This window comes from Haliaeetus leucocephalus, unplaced genomic scaffold, assembly GCF_000737465.1.
Source record: "Haliaeetus leucocephalus isolate CR32 unplaced genomic scaffold, Haliaeetus_leucocephalus-4.0 Scaffold555, whole genome shotgun sequence".
NCBI classification, from domain to species: domain Eukaryota; kingdom Metazoa; phylum Chordata; class Aves; order Accipitriformes; family Accipitridae; genus Haliaeetus; species Haliaeetus leucocephalus.
This window is the reverse complement of record NW_010972991.1, coordinates 17,295,140-17,312,280: the sequence shown is the minus strand read 5'-3', so window position 1 is coordinate 17,312,280 and position 17,141 is coordinate 17,295,140. Positions and strand designations below refer to the sequence as shown.

The 17,141-nt window shown below is 48.0% G+C and overlaps 1 protein-coding gene across 1 annotated transcript in view; it reads right to left on the bottom strand.

The window, feature by feature from the left end:
* NCALD (neurocalcin delta) overlaps window positions 1–16,782 on the bottom strand; it is a 52,216-nt gene extending 35,434 nt beyond the window's left edge. The window contains exon 1 of the mRNA XM_010577029.1: window positions 16,691–16,782. The gene's annotated coding sequence lies outside the window, so the exon portion shown is untranslated. The remainder of the gene's footprint in view (window positions 1–16,690) is intronic.
* Window positions 16,783–17,141: the final 359 nt, after the last annotated feature.

Genomic DNA, 17,141 nt, shown 5'->3' with positions numbered 1-17,141 from the left:
TGCAGGCCAAAATCTGAGGAACACAGCCCAGAGCACAAAAGAATTTTCACCCCATTCCAAATTCCCATAAAAAAGTGTCTTAAGCCTGAATAATGAGTTTAGTCATTTGAATCCTGAATTTGGCTTCATAACCCGCTGGGAGACTGAAACAGAGCAAAACACATCTGCTAACACCCTGACTTGAGCACCACAATTGGCAAGTCCTGCTGAAGAGAGATCTCAGGCTGAAGTTGTAGAAATGTTAGAGGTTAGAACTAAAGTTTCTTGGCAGAACTGACCTTATATGGAAACCCCGTAGAAAGTCTGCCTGCACTGGCTTTCAAACCAGCATGTAACCTTTTGTTTCTAATAGATATATAGATGTATATAGAAAGGTTAATTCAAAACCACTTAGGTAAAATCAAATAAATCACTCCTGCTGGGGGATGTGGGGGACAGAGTCAGACAGATGTTTCCTCTTTAAGGATCATGGGTTGAAATGAAAGGGGAAATCTCAGGTGGAGGGTGGTTACAATAGGGTTCTTCAAAGATGAGTCTCAGGATGGATCTTGTTTAGCATTATCATTAATAACCATGATGCATAATCTCAGAGCAGTGCAGCTGCTGATGACACCAAGGTGAGAGGCACTGTCAGCTGGACAGCCAGACTACCACACAAGAAGGATGGGATGATTTTAGCACTGGAACAGTGCAAGGGGATGAAACTCCTTGTGACAAAGTGCAGTTTCTGAGGGACCAGTAGGAAGAACCGATGCTTTTAACTAGAAATGTTAGGAGCAGGAGGAAGAGCTGAAGATCTTATATAGCCTTAAGATAACTGGAAAACACCAGTATGATGTGACCTGCAGGAGACAAATGATGTTTCCTAATGAACCTGCTGAGACTGATCTGGTGAGTCCGGGCGGGGGGAAGTACCAATGCTATCGACGAAAACACAGCAGGCTGTGCAAGTGTTTGGAGATACAAGGGCTCACCTGGATTACTGTAGTATGTGGCCAGGAAAGCATGCTCAGGAGAAGGGATTTTGGCCCGCCGTGGCTGCAGAGCAGGGCTGTGAAGCCAAATAAGGGAATGGAAAGCCTGTGCTCTCAGAGGAGCCCAGAGGCACTCGGCTGTTTAGCCTAGCTAAAGAAAGGCCAAGAGGGGATATGGTTGTAGTCTATAAATACATGAGAGGGGGTAAACACTAGGGAAGGAGAAAAGCTATTTAAACTGAAGGACAATGCTGGCGCAAGAACAAATGGGTATAAACTAGCCATGAATAAATTTTGGCTGGGAATGAGAAGCAAATCTCTAACCACTGGAGCACCAAAGTCTGTGGAACAGCCTTCTTCAAAGATCACAAGACAAATGGCCTAGCTCGTGTGAAAATGGAGTTTGAAAAATCCACGAATAGGGTCTATATGACATAGATACCTGCAGTGGACTGCATGAGTAAGGAGGTCCCTTCCTGTCCTGCCTTCCTCTGGAAGAGAAAGGGCATCCTACAAAACAAGTGCCCTTATTACAGTGGGCAGAGTCTTTTCTGGCACAGAGGATCACCAAGAGGAGAGCCAAAGGCAGTAACATTAAGTAAACGTGTTTATATCTCTGTCTTCCTCCGCAGTATGTAATCTCCTACCACCTCACATCAGTGATGCGCAGCAGCAGGAATGTGAGCAGAGGGTTATACAAGCAGATGAGTGAGTGCCAGGACACAGTAGGCAGGTTAGGAGAGCCGGCCAGCTCTGTCAATTCAAGCATCAGAGAGCACTAGGAGCAGCAATATAATTATTGCAAAAAATTTAATTGAAATTAAGACCTACAAGTAACCTCAAAAAAATTCACAGCTGGATGGGCTTAACCTTGGGGTCAAGAGGATTAGCAGAATATGTTGTCCAAATCTGTGAAATAGTAAGTTTTCCATTTTCTTCGAAAGCGAATCATGTGCCCAGTTTCTATTCAGTATTGAGAGAGCAATTCACACTTCCTACTAAGTTTTTTCTTCCTTAATGTGATCCCTTTGTCTCCTATAGGGAACACAATAACTTATTAATACCACACAGCTTTTTCATCTGAAGACCTCTGACCACTTTACAAAGATTACTGGGTGACAGCTGCATTTCAGTGTTGCCTGAACTGATGCACAGGAAGAGGGAGGAAAGGATTTTCTAAAACACCTGTATGGCTTTTCGTATCAGCTGGTCCTGTGCTCCCGGACCAGTTGGGGTCAGTTTTCAAGGTTCCTGGATTGACAGGGGCTCACAGGGGGCTGGCCCAGGACAGACTCTCAGCAGGCACTGCCCAACCCTACCAGGACACAGAGGCTGTTGGCACTTAAACCTCCTGATGGCCATCCTTCTGCTCCAGCACTTGCCCAGGACTGTCTCGGCTGTGATGGCGGGGGGGCACCTGGCTCCGTGCTCCCCCCCACGCCACACCATGACAGACATGGCGGAACTCCTCCGCTTGTCGCCTTCATGCAGCAGTACCCTGAACGCACGGGGCTGTTCCCACAGCCAGGGCGCACAGGCGCTGCTTCATTGCTCGGGCTTTGCAATCCTGTATCCCTGCGCTCCCGATCCCCCACCCCCAGCGTCGCATCACGTACCGCTCTGCTGCTGGGCCTCCTTCTTTCCTTGCTAGCCTCAGCACACTCATTCCTCCACAGGGAGAAAAAAAACCACCCTCAGTTATTCATGGCTGGAAAGTACTTCATGCAGCAAAATAACATAATATTCACCCTTCAGTGTGTCTTCTCTATGTTTCAAATATCATAAATGACAGTTTTAAGGAGGGGTGCTCCTGCAGTAAGTAACACAGACCCTTTGGATGTTGCAGGGTACAGGAGATGTTTGATTCTGCTGTTTAGCCATCAGGAGCTTATATGCAAAAATTCAAGATGGTAACATGTATGAAAGTTGTCAACTGTCCACTTAATGGGGAAGAACACAGATAGAAGGGAGCTGTTGCTCTAGGACACCCCCTTGGACTGAGTTTTTTCTTTTCCTTCTCCGAAAATTGTCTGCCCAGGATTTGAAATAGCAATAATGCACAAAACAGTAGTGAATGACGCCAAGTCACTTGTAAAACAAAAACTAGCCATGCATGGGTCTGCAAGCAGAGAGGACCACCACAGTCCTCTGCTAGCTGATGAGCTTCCGGAGGGCAGCACTGAGCACAGTGAAACTGGTTCGAGATGAGACAGGGAGATCAACGGCCCATTTTCTGAACCCTCTGCCCACTTTTTGGCTATCATCTCATGAGTTTCCTCAGGGCGGGAAAAAGTAGTTGAGAACAGATACCACAATACCTAACAAATTCGTCTGATGCCAATTTCTCGTGGGGGCTGTGTAATATAGTTAACTACTGTTCCCATTAGAAACACCAAACCTAATTATTTTACGTAACTGCATTAGATGGAGAAGGTGCATGTTGCTGATAGTTCCTTAGTGGGAACATAGCGTAGATCTTCCTTTTGTCCACTTATAATTAAAGTGATCTTCTTTGTATATTAGATTCAGTGGCTTATAATGAAATGCAATAAAGATTCCTGGAGTAAATCACATTTTTCTTAATATGTTTAAACAATTTTATGGAGTCTTTTATTGATTGGAGGAGGAGCAGTTTCCGGAATAATGTGCTTAAACAGACATGACAAACCATCCAATTACACAGCACTTCTCAAGGCTAATGCCTGAAGTAACGAGCATATCACACAATGGTGCCGCTTCCATTTGTGCCAGATGCCTGAGAGGCAGCGATCATAAACCTCTGCAATGGGTGGGGTGGGGGATTTCAGCAATGACTGGGAGAAAAGCCTGTCACTGTATTGTCTGCATGGGCAAATATAGCACGCTGTGAAATCTTGATCAAAATTACCCACCAGCAGAATTAGGTAACGAACTTTAAGTAGTAAGGAATAGGGAGTTATGTCCAGCTGAGCAGTGGCAATTTGGACAACACTGATTCTTCAGTGGAAAGATTGAAGCAAAACGCAAAATATGACACAGAACAAGGAATGCAAACACTGACGAAACACACAGACGGTTGAATAGACTTTTATTACCAGATGAAACAACTGTGCTTTAAAACAGGATTACATTTTGGTTAAAAAATGAACAAAGTCAAGGAATTAATTGTACATTAAAGCCAGGTGCTTAGTGGAACTAGAAATTTAAGAAAGTTTTTGCTTTTATCTGATGACGCTTGGAAGAAACGCTTGCGTTCAGTTTTGTGAAAGAATATTTCCTGCTGTTGAGCTTTCCTTTAGAAAGACACATTTCTGTTTCATTAGCGAGAGCAGTTGTGTAGCTATAAATGCATGGCAGGCTGCACAGGACAGATCTTTATTTATACCTATCCTTCTGTGAGTTCACTGGAAGACAATTGCTCAAGGCTAATAAGGATTAAAACATATTCAATGACTATCAAAAAATGGCTTAATGCTAGTCTTCCTAAATCCCCTTTATTATTTGGAGCAATATGAGCACAGCAACTTCTGTTTGCAAGTGAAAGGGGAAAACTTTCATACCCACACCCTGTTTTACTAAAAGCTGGGGTCCTGCCTTACTAAATCCCACTGTTCGAAAGATCCCAGCCAATATTGTTGTGCTCTGCAGGGCTTTGATGTAAAGCTGCAAATAATATCAAAGCGTGCCATGCGATGGCTTCCATGAAAGGACCTGCCAAGTCATCATAGTCGGGGTCACCTTCATCTGACTGGGATGGCCACTGACATTAAGTGATTTGCCTGGGGTTACAGTTGAGTCTGTGGAGGGGTTTAAATGAGGACCCCAGCCTAAAGAGTCCCAGCGTGACAGATTTTGCCCTCTGCCAAGTGCCATAGCCTGCCTCTGCTGGGCATCTGATAAATAAGCTGCATTTCCAGCACACAGCAAGGTGGAAGGCATGTCCTGTCCCACCAGCCTCACAGCCAGCGATGTCCCCAGGGACAGGAGGCTGCTGCACCAGAACAGAGGCACGGGCAGCTGGATGTGACTGGGAAATCCAGGGAAAGGGGAAAACACTCCACATCTAACAGAGGAAGTAATAAAAACAATCAAACCTGCTTGAAAAGCTGCAGGCAAGGAGATAGGTAAATGCTCCCCTGGCTCTCTCAAGCCCCACTGACATTATGCTCCAAGGCCAAAAACATAAAGGTTGAATTCAACAAAAACAGAAGCACTGGGAGAAAACTGCATTCTGAAATCTCCTTTGTTTTTTACCTTTTTCAACCCTGAAGTTTTACAAACAGAGCACCTGGACATTAGTTCCCTCTTGCAGAGCGAAATACGAAATACTTGGCAGCGCTGCATGGCAGACGCAGTGCTGCGCACGGGGCTGTGGCAGCCGGGGAGTTGCGGCGGCATTATGCAGTGCACAGTGCTTGCTTCAGGGAAGGGGGGCTTTAAAAAACAAGTATTAGGCACAACACAGCATTAGAAAAGTGGATCATGTTGGTCTCTCATCGAGAAGGTTAATACGGGTGATAACAATTTACTCATTCCGGAGAAATTGCAGAGCAGAAGGAGTGTAGTACTCAATATTCACCTCTGCAATTTTCACATCTTTAAAATAAATGGATTGTAAAGTAGAAAAGGATTAAAATACAACCAGGCAGAATGAAGCATGTGTACCAAGGAATGACATGAAATCAGCATCAAACCCACACACGGGGGGAAAGAAACCTCTGTACAGAGTCAGGTGAGCAGTGTATGTGATAACATCCCTCTGTACAGACGGCTGAGTAAAGAGCCTATTTCTCTATAGACCAAAGGTTTTTCTTTATCCCTCCTTCTAGCCACATTCCTCACTTCCTTCGCTTTGGTCCTATTAAAAACCCACTGCTTTGTTTGACAGACTGGAGCTGCCAGCCTTTTTGTCATGCTCCAGCAGGCTGGTTTCCTGCTGGTGGCCATGGTGAGAGCTTGCAGCTCACGAGCTTTCCCCAGTCCTGGGCTTCATTAAAAACACTTTTCTATTTTTAAGGTTCTTCTCACCAAGGATTCCCACCCAGTTATGCATGATGACATTTACCACATCACTTGTGACTACAAAGCAAATGCATCTGGGTGCATTCCCCAGCATGGGAGCCAACTGGCACAGAAGTTCCCTCATCCGTGCTACTGAACTTTGCACCCTCCTGAAGAGTGACCGTGTGCTATCTTCCCCATGGGATGGGCCCAGTGGCACAAGCTAAGTCCCAGACTGGGCTTTGGCACCAGGCTGGGAGGATATGAATTGGCTGGGAGCAGAACTGCAATAGGGACCGCTCCGGACAGAGAGCAGTTTCGATAACAGAGCTCCGGTGCTGGGGATGCTCCCTATTTTATGCAGTATGGACACAGCCAGCGTCTGCAGTACAAACACATCTCAGGAAACTGGGTAGCTTGTCACCTACTTGAATATTAATGCTAAAATAAGAAATGTCAAGGCTTGAGGGAAGCAAGTTCCTACCTACTGGGAAACGGGTATTGAGAGGGGATTATGAAGTAGACCCAAGGTCCAAATCATCTGGGACACGCTCTGCAAGTGGCCTTGGGCTCTGTGATGGGCCTGCTGGGGCTCTGAAGGGGTTTCAGGGCACTTGCAGACCAAGGAGCTGGACTGGCACGCCACGGAGAGCCAAATGCACCGCTGGTGAGCACATGAGGAAAAATGCCAGCGAGAAGGGCCGGGGGAGGTGGGAATGGTGGAGTGGGCAGTGGCAGCCCCAGCTGGGGAGGAGGGCGCTGGGAGACAATGTCTGCCGGGTGCTGGTGCTCTCTGGTGATACAAGCGGGCAGGGACTGGGGCATCTCCATCGCAGCTCTGCACCCAGGCTTCTGCCTGATACTGGCAGCGCTCTGCTGACAGCGACACAGATCCCAGAGCCTTGCTCCCACGCTGCCTATATGTGTGTCCTGCTCTCCACTGCAATGGACACTGCTCTTCACATACGTGTCAGTGGCACCCCTGAATGCCAGCACCAGTGGGGCTCAGCCCTTGTACCCCCAAATACCAACCTTGGCAGGCTTGACCCTTGCACCCTGTGGGCTCAGCCTCTGCCCACAATAAGCAAGCCCGTTGCTGGGGTTATTCCAGACCCCAGACCAGAGAGAGGGCTGTGGTAGGGCTAGTCCAGCTCCCCAGCGCCCTGCATTTAGCAGCAGCATCTGTCCAAGCGGCGCGTGACTCATCTGGGTCTGGCCAGCTCCTCGCGCGGTGCCTTTCACTATGACTCTGGGGATTTCCACGGAGGGGTGGATGCTGCTGGCTCTGGTGGTGCAGAGCTGGGGGTTCCTGTGTGCCGAAGCCCCCGCACGCAGCGGGGGGCAGCTCCTCTCCATCCCCCCGCCAGGGCCACGGGAGGGCTGGCTGGTGTCCAGCAAGGGCAGCGAGGATGGGATGCTCCTCTCCTCCCACTCAGCACTTGGGTGACTGGCCAGCCACAGCGAAGGTGAACTGCTGGCATGTGGTAACAGCAAGCTGCTGCCACGAGCATTTAATTTTTAATTCCTCTCAGGGTTTCTTTTCCACCGTCCTCCCCCGCACCCACAAAGGACAGCTGCCGGCACCCGTTCTGGAGTTTGCGGTGTTTGGCTGTGTGCCTGACTGCGAGGGATGAGAGAGGGGTGTCCTCAGCCAACCCTGGTGGGTGCTGCCAGGGAGCCCCTCCGGAGCAGCTGCTTTCCCGGGTCAGCATTCAAGGACGGGACACCCGAGGGACCCCAAGGGCTGGGGCTGCATCCCAGCTGAGTGGGATCTGCCTGCGTCACTGTTCCTGGGGCCAGGCTCCCTCGGGCTTATTTTCCCAGAGACTTCCCCTCCCTCTCCTTCAAAGGAGCACCCTCCACCAAGAGACGCTTCTGGTCAAGCTGGGTTACAAAGACGCTGGACGGCAGAAGCACGCCGCCCGCCAGGGCACCTTTCCACCCTGCTGGCCGTGAGCACGTCCCCCGTGTAGCTGGAAGCCATTCGGACGTGTTCAGGCTTCCCCTTTGAAAGAAGGATAACAAACGTTTCTCTTCAAGGCCAGCTGCAAGCTGTGCAAACCCGAAGCTTGCCCCCAAGAAGCACCACTGAGGACTGTCAGGAAGGAATTGCCAGGCTCGCCGCTGAGGAAGCAGAATTGCCTGAAACACTGGGAATTGCCACCTGCCTGGTAGTCTGCCATTAGCATCCACGGGCAGCTCAGAGCCGCCTCGGCGCAGACACAGAAGCGCGTGCAGCCGTCCGGCTCGGGCTGCGCATCCCCTTCTCTCCCTGCTCAAGCCATTCCTCTGCTTAAAAATGTTATTTTGGGAAAGAAATGAATAATGGGAGCAGCACTGGAAAAGCACGGGGAATTCAGCAAACAAAAGAAAAGCTGCTGTTTTAAAAAATGCCACAGACTGGTTACTGTGGCTTTTTTTTAACCCTTTCTCTCCCAGCTGCCTCTTCACCGACCTGCCTGGAGCGCCATCCGCAAGCAAGGTGGGGGCTGTGCACAGGAAAGATGTGTTTTCCTAAAGGCTCTAGGTACGGGAGCAACACCACAGTAAACTAATAACGGACACACGGTGAACTAATAGCGAAATACACTTCAATTTTTAATCAGAGACTTTGAATTAGGTGAGGTGGGGGTTTCCGCAAGGCTCCCAGTGTATAATGAAAAGAGCAAAAGTCAGGCAAGCACTCACCCTACTAGCGCTTCTGTCACCTTTTGTTATCTCTGAAAGAATTGCATTTTTCTAATGGGGGCATCACAAGCATTATGATGGGGGGGTGGGGTGTCTAACCCTGCACAGCAGCTCACTGCCTGTGGTTCCCAGAGAAAAGGCCATCAATGCTGCAAGAAAAGAAACTGCCAAGGCTGCAGATCCAGGTAAACCCTATAAACTTAACGAATTCACCAAGACCCCCGCGGAGCTGACATGGAGCATGTTATACTGCTGTTTCATCAGCTCTCATTTATCCTTGCCGCTCGTGTGACCAGGTCTGCAAGGCCTCTCTGCAGCCCTGCTCAGCACTGGCACGGCTCTCCTGCCTGCGGCATCCTGTGCCAAGGGAAGGCACAGGTGACATCTGGGCCCCCACTACGGGCAGCTCCGCAGCTCCCCCTGACAAAAGCGACCGGCTGCCTTCCTTCATGGGCTACAACCTAGCAGAAAAGAGGCAAAATAGGAAACAAATGTGGCAGACCCTCTGCCCTGATGATGCTGGAGGAAGAATGGCTAAGGTCTGAGCTTGTGTTTTCAGTTCCTAAAATGACACTGCTCCGCCCGAGCACTGCTGTGCATGTCGTCTGGGACTCCCATGGATGCACAGAGCCAGCGGCAGGGACGAGGGCTGCCCTCTCACAGGCAATCATCTCATTTCTGAATTGTCAGAAAAGAGTTCATTTTGTTTCAGGAAAAAGGCTCCGAACACTGCTCCCTGGATTTTCTCTTCCAGGAGAAGTATGAGAAAATAAAAATCTATTTTTTTGTTCAGAAAGAGAAGAGTTCCTCTTTCCACTGCCCCTGACCTTCCCAGGTCCCAGCACTTCTGCCTTCCACTGAGTTCTGCTTCTCAGCTCTTACCTTAGCAGGGACAAGGGGGACTTCTTTGGCGGGAGTCACTCAGCTCCTTCATCAGGCTCTGAGAGACGAGATAAAGCAAAATGTAGATAAGCTTTTGGCAGAAGTGCCTGCTACCCAGTGGCTCTACAGTAACTTGGTGACCGATAGTCCCACACAGACTTCAGAGCTGCAAGTGGTTTAATATCATGTGCCCTCAAACATTACATGCCTTGCAACTCACATTGGGGATTTTGAGTAAGGAAACCCTCCAATGAGGCAAGGAAGAACTGCAAATTCTGATAATGTTCTCAACTGTTAGCAGTAAAGTAATTGAAAGTGAAGGGTGAAGTGAAATAATTGAAAGTGAAATCTGCATTCTGTGTCAAAGCAGCTATAATGTTCAAGCAGGAGGAGACCGTGGTTAGACTGAAAGATGTATCCTTGGCCAGCTGTAATTTTGCACTCTTCTTGTTCACATCAGCCTGTGAAATAAGTTTACAAAAATACAGGCTACCCTTCAGATGAGACTGTTTTAGTAGGGTCAGAAAGACTTTACGTGAAAAACCTCACACAAGATAAACAGCTATGAATAGGACACTTGACAGACAGGTCCAGAGGACAACAGACAGTGTTTCTGCTGAGATATAATTGCTCTAATTGGACCTGGGCTTGCTAAAATGGTAAAGTTAAAGAGGACTCTGCAATCATGCTGCCATTCTGCACAAAAGAATAGTGTTGTGATGGGAAGCATATAGCAGTTGTGGAAATAATCAACGGCTTTGTGCTCGCTTCCCCCTGCTATCTTTGATTTGCCATTAGGAACATGCACACAACATGAACAGAATATTTTCTCTAGAGTTAAAGGTTCTCAAGGATGAATTGCTTCATGGCTGAAGTCTCTTTGAGTATTATTCAGTTGAAGTTAGACACTTCAAATGAGCTGAATCCATTGTGTTTTTGCAGTCCTGGAGGAGACGCAGAAAAGCCGTGTGAGGCATAATCAGGGAATCTGCCTGCTCTAGGATTGAGGGAATTTGGTGAGGAAAGAAGCTAACTTTGACCTTCTCCAGCTTTAACTTGCCTTCTTTGGAGCACAAGCCTGTAAACTACCTGATCTTCTCATCTAATAAAACCTCCATACATGTAATCTTGGGTCTCTCCAAAACCCGATCTCTTCTATAGTATGAGAACAAGCATGAAGCTCTTAAAGGCAAAATCTTTGTCCTCCAGTAGCAAGCACCGTGCAAGGGTTGACTGTGCAGTGTTTCTCTAGCCCTGTTTTGAACTCAGCACCCAGTAGAGAGAGCAGCCCTTTCTGCTACTGTTACATCAGACAGCAGCAAAATGACAGAGCATCGCTATGAACGTAGGAAGCATTTCGCTTTCCAGACTTCCTCAGACAGCTCCGTTTCACACGAGGGTTGGCTGGTGTGTACCACAGATGCCCAGGGACGCTGGGCAATGCTACCAGAGGTCCCTGCTGGGACAAACGCAGCAGTGCAGGAACAGCGACAGCAGAACAGCCAAGAAAGGGCAAGCCTGCCCCTGGCCTCATCCCGCTATCACCTGGTGGTCACTTAGTCCTGCCCAGGGCTCTCCTTCCCCCACGTGCCCCGTCCCACCCGGTCCATCGTGCCCCTGCAGCAGGCCAGCCTGGCTGTGGCCCGCTCCCGAGGCCCCGTGCTCTCAATGGTGGAATTCAGCACACTGCTAAGAGGCTTTGTGACAAATGTGGCAGGTATAAACCTGTCTCAAAGCCTTTCAACCTCAGTGTGCACCTGCTTCCTTGCACAAAGCCAGCTGAAACACTGTCTCCTGCCCCTCTGGAGCTGCTGAGTACATGCTGGCTGGGGTTAAACCATGACATCCATAAAGAGCCAGCCTGTCTTATCACACCCTCCCTCACAAAAATGCCTTCTCAGGTCATTTGCAGCAACACTCTGCAGCTCCTCTCCTTTGCTCACATTGCAAATACCAGACCCAGATTGCAGGACGTGCATCACCCAAAATGCGAGCGACAGGGCAGACGTCCTCCCCTGCACCCAGGCAAAGTGCCGGGGCTGGGTGTAGGTGCATGCAGGAAGGTGGCCCTGGGCAGGCACAGGAAAATGGTTTTGTTCCTCAGAGCACACTGGGAGCAACAGTGTCCCTGAGTCACTAGGAACCATGTCACCAGCCAGCCCATTTATCCATGCAGTCCTGGGTTCACAGGTCCACACTTCTTTTCCTGCCCTGTCCTGACATTTCCCCTGGAGGAGCACTGGGACTGTCTCTCAGCAGGACTGCGAGAGATGTATGGGGACATCAAAGCATCAAACATGCCCCACCCTCAGCATCTGCCTCCTCCCAGTGCTGGCTTTGCTTTGTGCATCACAGGCTTTGCCCCACATGTGGGCCTGTCCAATGCCCCAACAAGGTGGTGGGAAAAATTGGCCGTGGATGATGCTCTCCAACGAAAGGTGTGTCTCAGACAAAACTGGACGGTATTTATCAACACAAGCCCAACTAAAAAGAGAAGATGTGTTCGTTTCCAGCTAATATATCTACGACAAGCCAAAGATCATATCAAGAATAGTAAAAAAAAGTAAGGATTAACATCAGTGAGATTTACGCAGCTAAAACTTTGCACAACACTGTGAACAAATACAGCAAAAAGTCTTGAATTGCAAAAGAAGAGAAACAGAGCTAAACTGAGACCCATCCTCTGCTCTCTCCCATGAGAGGAGGCATTGCTGGGAATTCTGGGTGCTGGGCAAATTAAAACCAGCATTTCAGTCCAAACTACAAGCTTTTTGGCTTTTCTGTGTGTAAATCAGATCCTTACATTATCTCAGTGTCATTTTGTGGCTGAAAGCAATTCAGCAACTATCAGTACAGCCAGACTGAAATTCAGCAGAACAGGATCTGAGCACTTCAGCTCTTAATGATTAGATGTTTCTGTAGAAATGAATCTTGCAAAAAAATGAAGTTCGGCAGAAAGTTGACAGCATGTGGAGACCGCAGAAGGGAGAGGAACTTTACAACTCGGCCTTCACATTTTCCACCTATAGGATTTCAACATTTGCTAAAGTTCTAGTGAGGGCAGCTTCTTCACAGTGCTCCCTCTGGGAAATATCACATTCAGCAATTCCTGAATTACAGTTTCTAATTATATTTTCATACTGTAATGCTGTCTGAAATGCAAATTTGATGACAGAATAATTCAATCTATGTAAAATAATTACAAAATTACTGTTTCTCAAACCTCAACTCATACTCCCTGCTATTTAAGAAGATAAATTTAACAGCAGCAAAAGTACAGCCAAAACATGGTCTATTTTTTTAACTGTTATCTGACTATAACTGTCTGCATAGATTTTGGCTCACCATGGAAGATTATTTCTAAAATATGACTACCAAAAACATTCCAGAGTTAGGATTTTTGTTGCTCTAGCTTGGAAGCAACAATCAGGTCATCTTTCATTTTGCATTCAGAGTACCATATGCATGGCATCTGCGTTTAATTGGAAAAGCAATTGTTGCTTAAAATGCCAAATCTCTACTGCAGCTCAGTTATCATTTAAAACAGTTGTTGCTAGTGTTGATGCAGGACATCATTAAATTAGCACAAGGTAATGATTTTTAGCAGGGTGGAAATCAACTTCTGCAATATGTAATTTAAGAGCTTGAAACTCCGTACTGCTACATCAGTTCCCACTGTCTGACAATTGCCCCCTCCCGCCCTCCCCCCCCCGGTATGGGGGATTTTATTCCCCTCTGAATTATTGCCTTGAGTAGTGGCTCGGACCTTTAAAAAGACAGCAGAAATCTCATTCTGTTTGAAAAATGCAAGAAGGAGTCAGTGCTCTGTGTTGCAAGGGGTTTTTAGGTTTTATTATGCTTCTAGCCTAAATTTAGATTGTCATTGCCCATCAACTCAACCAGATCAAGGTAAAGCACACTAAAGGCTTGAGTGTGTTATTATTACTAGGCTAGAGGCATCAACAGCTCACGTCTGTTTTTAATTTCTTTGACTGTATCCAGTTGTGTGAGAAGTGACTCAAAGAGATCTCAGTCCTGTTTTCAGCCAAAGTCTCTCCTAAGGTGAAGTGGTCCAGTTCCTCAGGAACTGCTGGTCTGCTCGCCCTTCTCCATGGACAAGGAGACTGTCAGAAAAGATCATCTCCTCCTTGTGTGCGTGCAAGGGAGTGACATTTGCAAATGACATGAAGGTTGATGGGAGTTATGAGGGTCGATCTGGTCTTCCCAGGAGAAGGTGGAGTGTCACCAAGTCTGTGTGCATCTCATTTTTTTTTCTCTTTATGTCAGAGAATTTCAAGTCTACGTAAGTTGGCAGTCTCACAGTTGCAGCGTTGGGCAGAAGATGAGGGATGGGCTGCAGCCACCTTTCCCCGTCTTGGCGATAGGAAGGAACCTACAGGCTGTTTGTTCTTTTCTCATGGTGGGTGAACCCACGGCAGGGCAGAGACAGTGGGATGCTTAGCATTGCATTGCCTGGCAATTTCACACGCTCCCAAGGTAAAATCCAACTGTTGGTTGAAGGGTTTAGTACAGAGCTGACCAGCAAAAACGAGAGCATGAAATCACCGAGCAGAGGCACGCAGCCCCGGGACGACCCTCACACACCGTCCCCTGCCCTCGCCCTGAGGAGGGACCTGTGCCATTTCCTCCAGTTGCAGACACTCACACTGCCTGCGAGCTGCCTGCCTGCCTGCATCTCGGCCATCCCCACCTCCAGGGCTCAGAGGAGCCTGGGCCGATGGGATGCCCAAAGACTCAACGAGAGGGGACAGAACTGGTCACTCAGCCAAGAAGGACACATCCCTGTGCAACCTCAGCGGCACTCACCAGCTTCCCCAGTAATGATGCCTCTCAGACCTCCTGCCACAACATGGCCGGGACCCTTCTGGTAAAACGTGAAGCAGTTTATTGGCCTCCTCTCTCAGGTCAAGTTAGTGCCTTTTGAAGACTTGTTCAGTATTGCTAAAGCAAGATATGTCCCTTCCAACTGGAGAAGAGGAACCTATTTTTAAAATATTTCTAATGAATAGCTCTTGAGCAAAAGCTGAATCAATTATTTTTCCCCTTGCAGGTGTTTTCAAGGCATCAAACGCTACATGACACTGTATTCAAGCCTAAAAGTATGAGGTGAAGCCCGAGCATCATTGCCACACTGACGACTCAAGTCAAACCTGGCAGGTGGCTGCATCTATACATGGAGCCAAATCCTCCAGACGTGAAGGTGAATGACTCTTCTGGAATGGCAGGTGCTGCTCAACTCGAATACGTCCCCATACTCCATGCCCCAGTCCCTCACCAGACTTGCCCCACGGGTGTAAGCTGGTGAACAAGCAGACTTCGGAGGGTGGTGGGTCATGTCGACCGCCTCCCCCTGCCCTCCCCTCCTACCCCACTGCCCAGACTGCGGGGGGACTCACAGGCGGGGGGGGGCAGGGACCGCCGTCGGCTGAAACACGGCTCCCCACACCAGCTGGGGAGCAGCTGTGCCCAGCTCAGCCCGGGCGCATCGCCTGGGCGAGGACACCGAGAGCCCCACTCCCCGTGGGGAGGCTGTGCACGGGATGCTAGCCCCTCCGCACTGAAGCTGCAAGGCTCCTGTAAACCTCGGTTAAACTCACCTGCGAGGAGCCCGTCAAGATTCCTCATGCTCTGATGCATTGGCATGAGGTGGAAAATTTAATAAAGAAAATTTAAAACATCTCAGCCCCCCAAAACACTGGTATTTTAGGCGCAAGAGTCAAATTGGAAAGAACAGATGAGAGAACGCCAAGTGAAATGGTTTAGAGGTTTCAGATGCATTTATCCTTGTTGCTCTGTTAAGAATGCCAAATGCAGTGAAATCTAGAGCATTAAGCCATAACTTTCCTTACAGAAGTGCTTTCAGTTTTAATCTCTGCCTTGGCTCCCTTTCTGAAACAATTGCTTTTGCTGCATTTGGTAACATTAGAATAATTTTTATAGAATTTTTTATCTTTTATTGCTCTGTGTCTTAAATTGTTTTGTAGCACCATGATTGTTTCAGAGTGGCAGCTGCTTTAGAAAATCATTACCGTTATCAATAAACCCTTTGAACTTTGGGAGGAAGGGAACAGGACTGTATAATTAGAGAAGAGAAGAACGATCTAGCATACTTTTCCAGGAAACAATGTACACGATGCTTTAAGCTGTAATCTGTTCTTAAAATGAATCTATATGTTCCCACACAAACAAACTCAGACTGTGGCACTAAACTTCAGGAGCCCCGGGATCTCCTTCCCCACAACAGCCCCCTCAGAGTAAGTGCAATACAGAAACAAACCCAAACTCCCTCTTCTTTTTACAAAAAGAATCCAGTAGCATTTCATTTTTCAATTACTGTGGTGCTGTTCATGCTGCAGTTCTTTTTTTAGCTATTCTAACCGTTCTCAACCCACAACAGACAAAAAAAAAAGCAAAAAACCAGCTCTGTGTGTGCGTGTGAGAAAAAGGGTAAAAGCCTGTGTTACAGCAATGTTGCTCTCTTGGCATATTTCAGATAATTTTTCAGGAAGCTCTTGATCCGTTCCTCTGTAAACACTATACGGTCAAGAGTGCTGCATGCCCCAGGAGAGGGACAGAAAGCTCGGGGAGCGTGCGGGCTGCGGGGACTCTCTGTGAACAAAGATGATTTAAAGACTCGAACTTTGGGAGTTGTTGGATTTCGAGCTGCTCCTAGCTGCATCAGCTGCTGGCTTCCCCTTCACTGAACGCACTGGTACAAACCCGCCTGAATTGGGCAGCATTAAAAATCTACAAGTTCCAACAGAGGTATAAAGCTGTAGAGATGCCCAAATCAACACGATACCTGAACATAATTTCTTTTAACTCCCGAATGCATTAGCCCAGTATTACTCATGTTCATTTATATTCCTAAAGTGTCAAACGAGAACAATATCATTTTATTCTCCTTTCAAGGATCATTAATCTAAATTTAACTCCTCTTTGCAGTCTGCACACAGAATTAGTAACTGGAAGCTGCTTTGCATTTATCTGATAGTGCCGGGCTTGTTCACCAAGGCAAACTTCCAGCCAAAACAAACAAGTGAAAAAAATATCAGTCACGATAAGCTGCCTTCTATTCTATTTTTTTTTAAAGGCAAAAAAAAAAAAAAAAGAGTACCTGACGAGAACATAAAGCAAATGGTTACCTCACACTGCAGAAATGCAAGTTTTTAATAGTCCATGCTCTGGCAGCCCCTGAGAAACGGCAGCGGCAGCGGCGGTGGCGGCGGGGATAAATCCAGCATCCACTTGGTTCTCACAAGGCTTTGGCTGCGCGGCCGAAACCGCAGGCTCTGCCTCCAGCTGACGTCAAGGCGGCTGTCACATGGCCAGGCGCAAGCCCAGGGAGCACTGGTTGTCCTGGCAACCCCAGCACTGCTCCGAAATTATTTCAATAGGTCATCTGTCATACTGCGCGCACATTGGAACCATCGCGGGCCCACGGACAGCCCCAACACCGAGGGCTCGCTGGAGCGGGCTGTGCCGGGGGCTTGGTCCCATCGCCGACGCTCTCTTAACCCTGTCCCTGGAAGAAAATGTGCCTCCCTCTTCCTCTTCCTCCTGCACCCCAGCCTCCGGCAGAAAAAAACCCCCTTA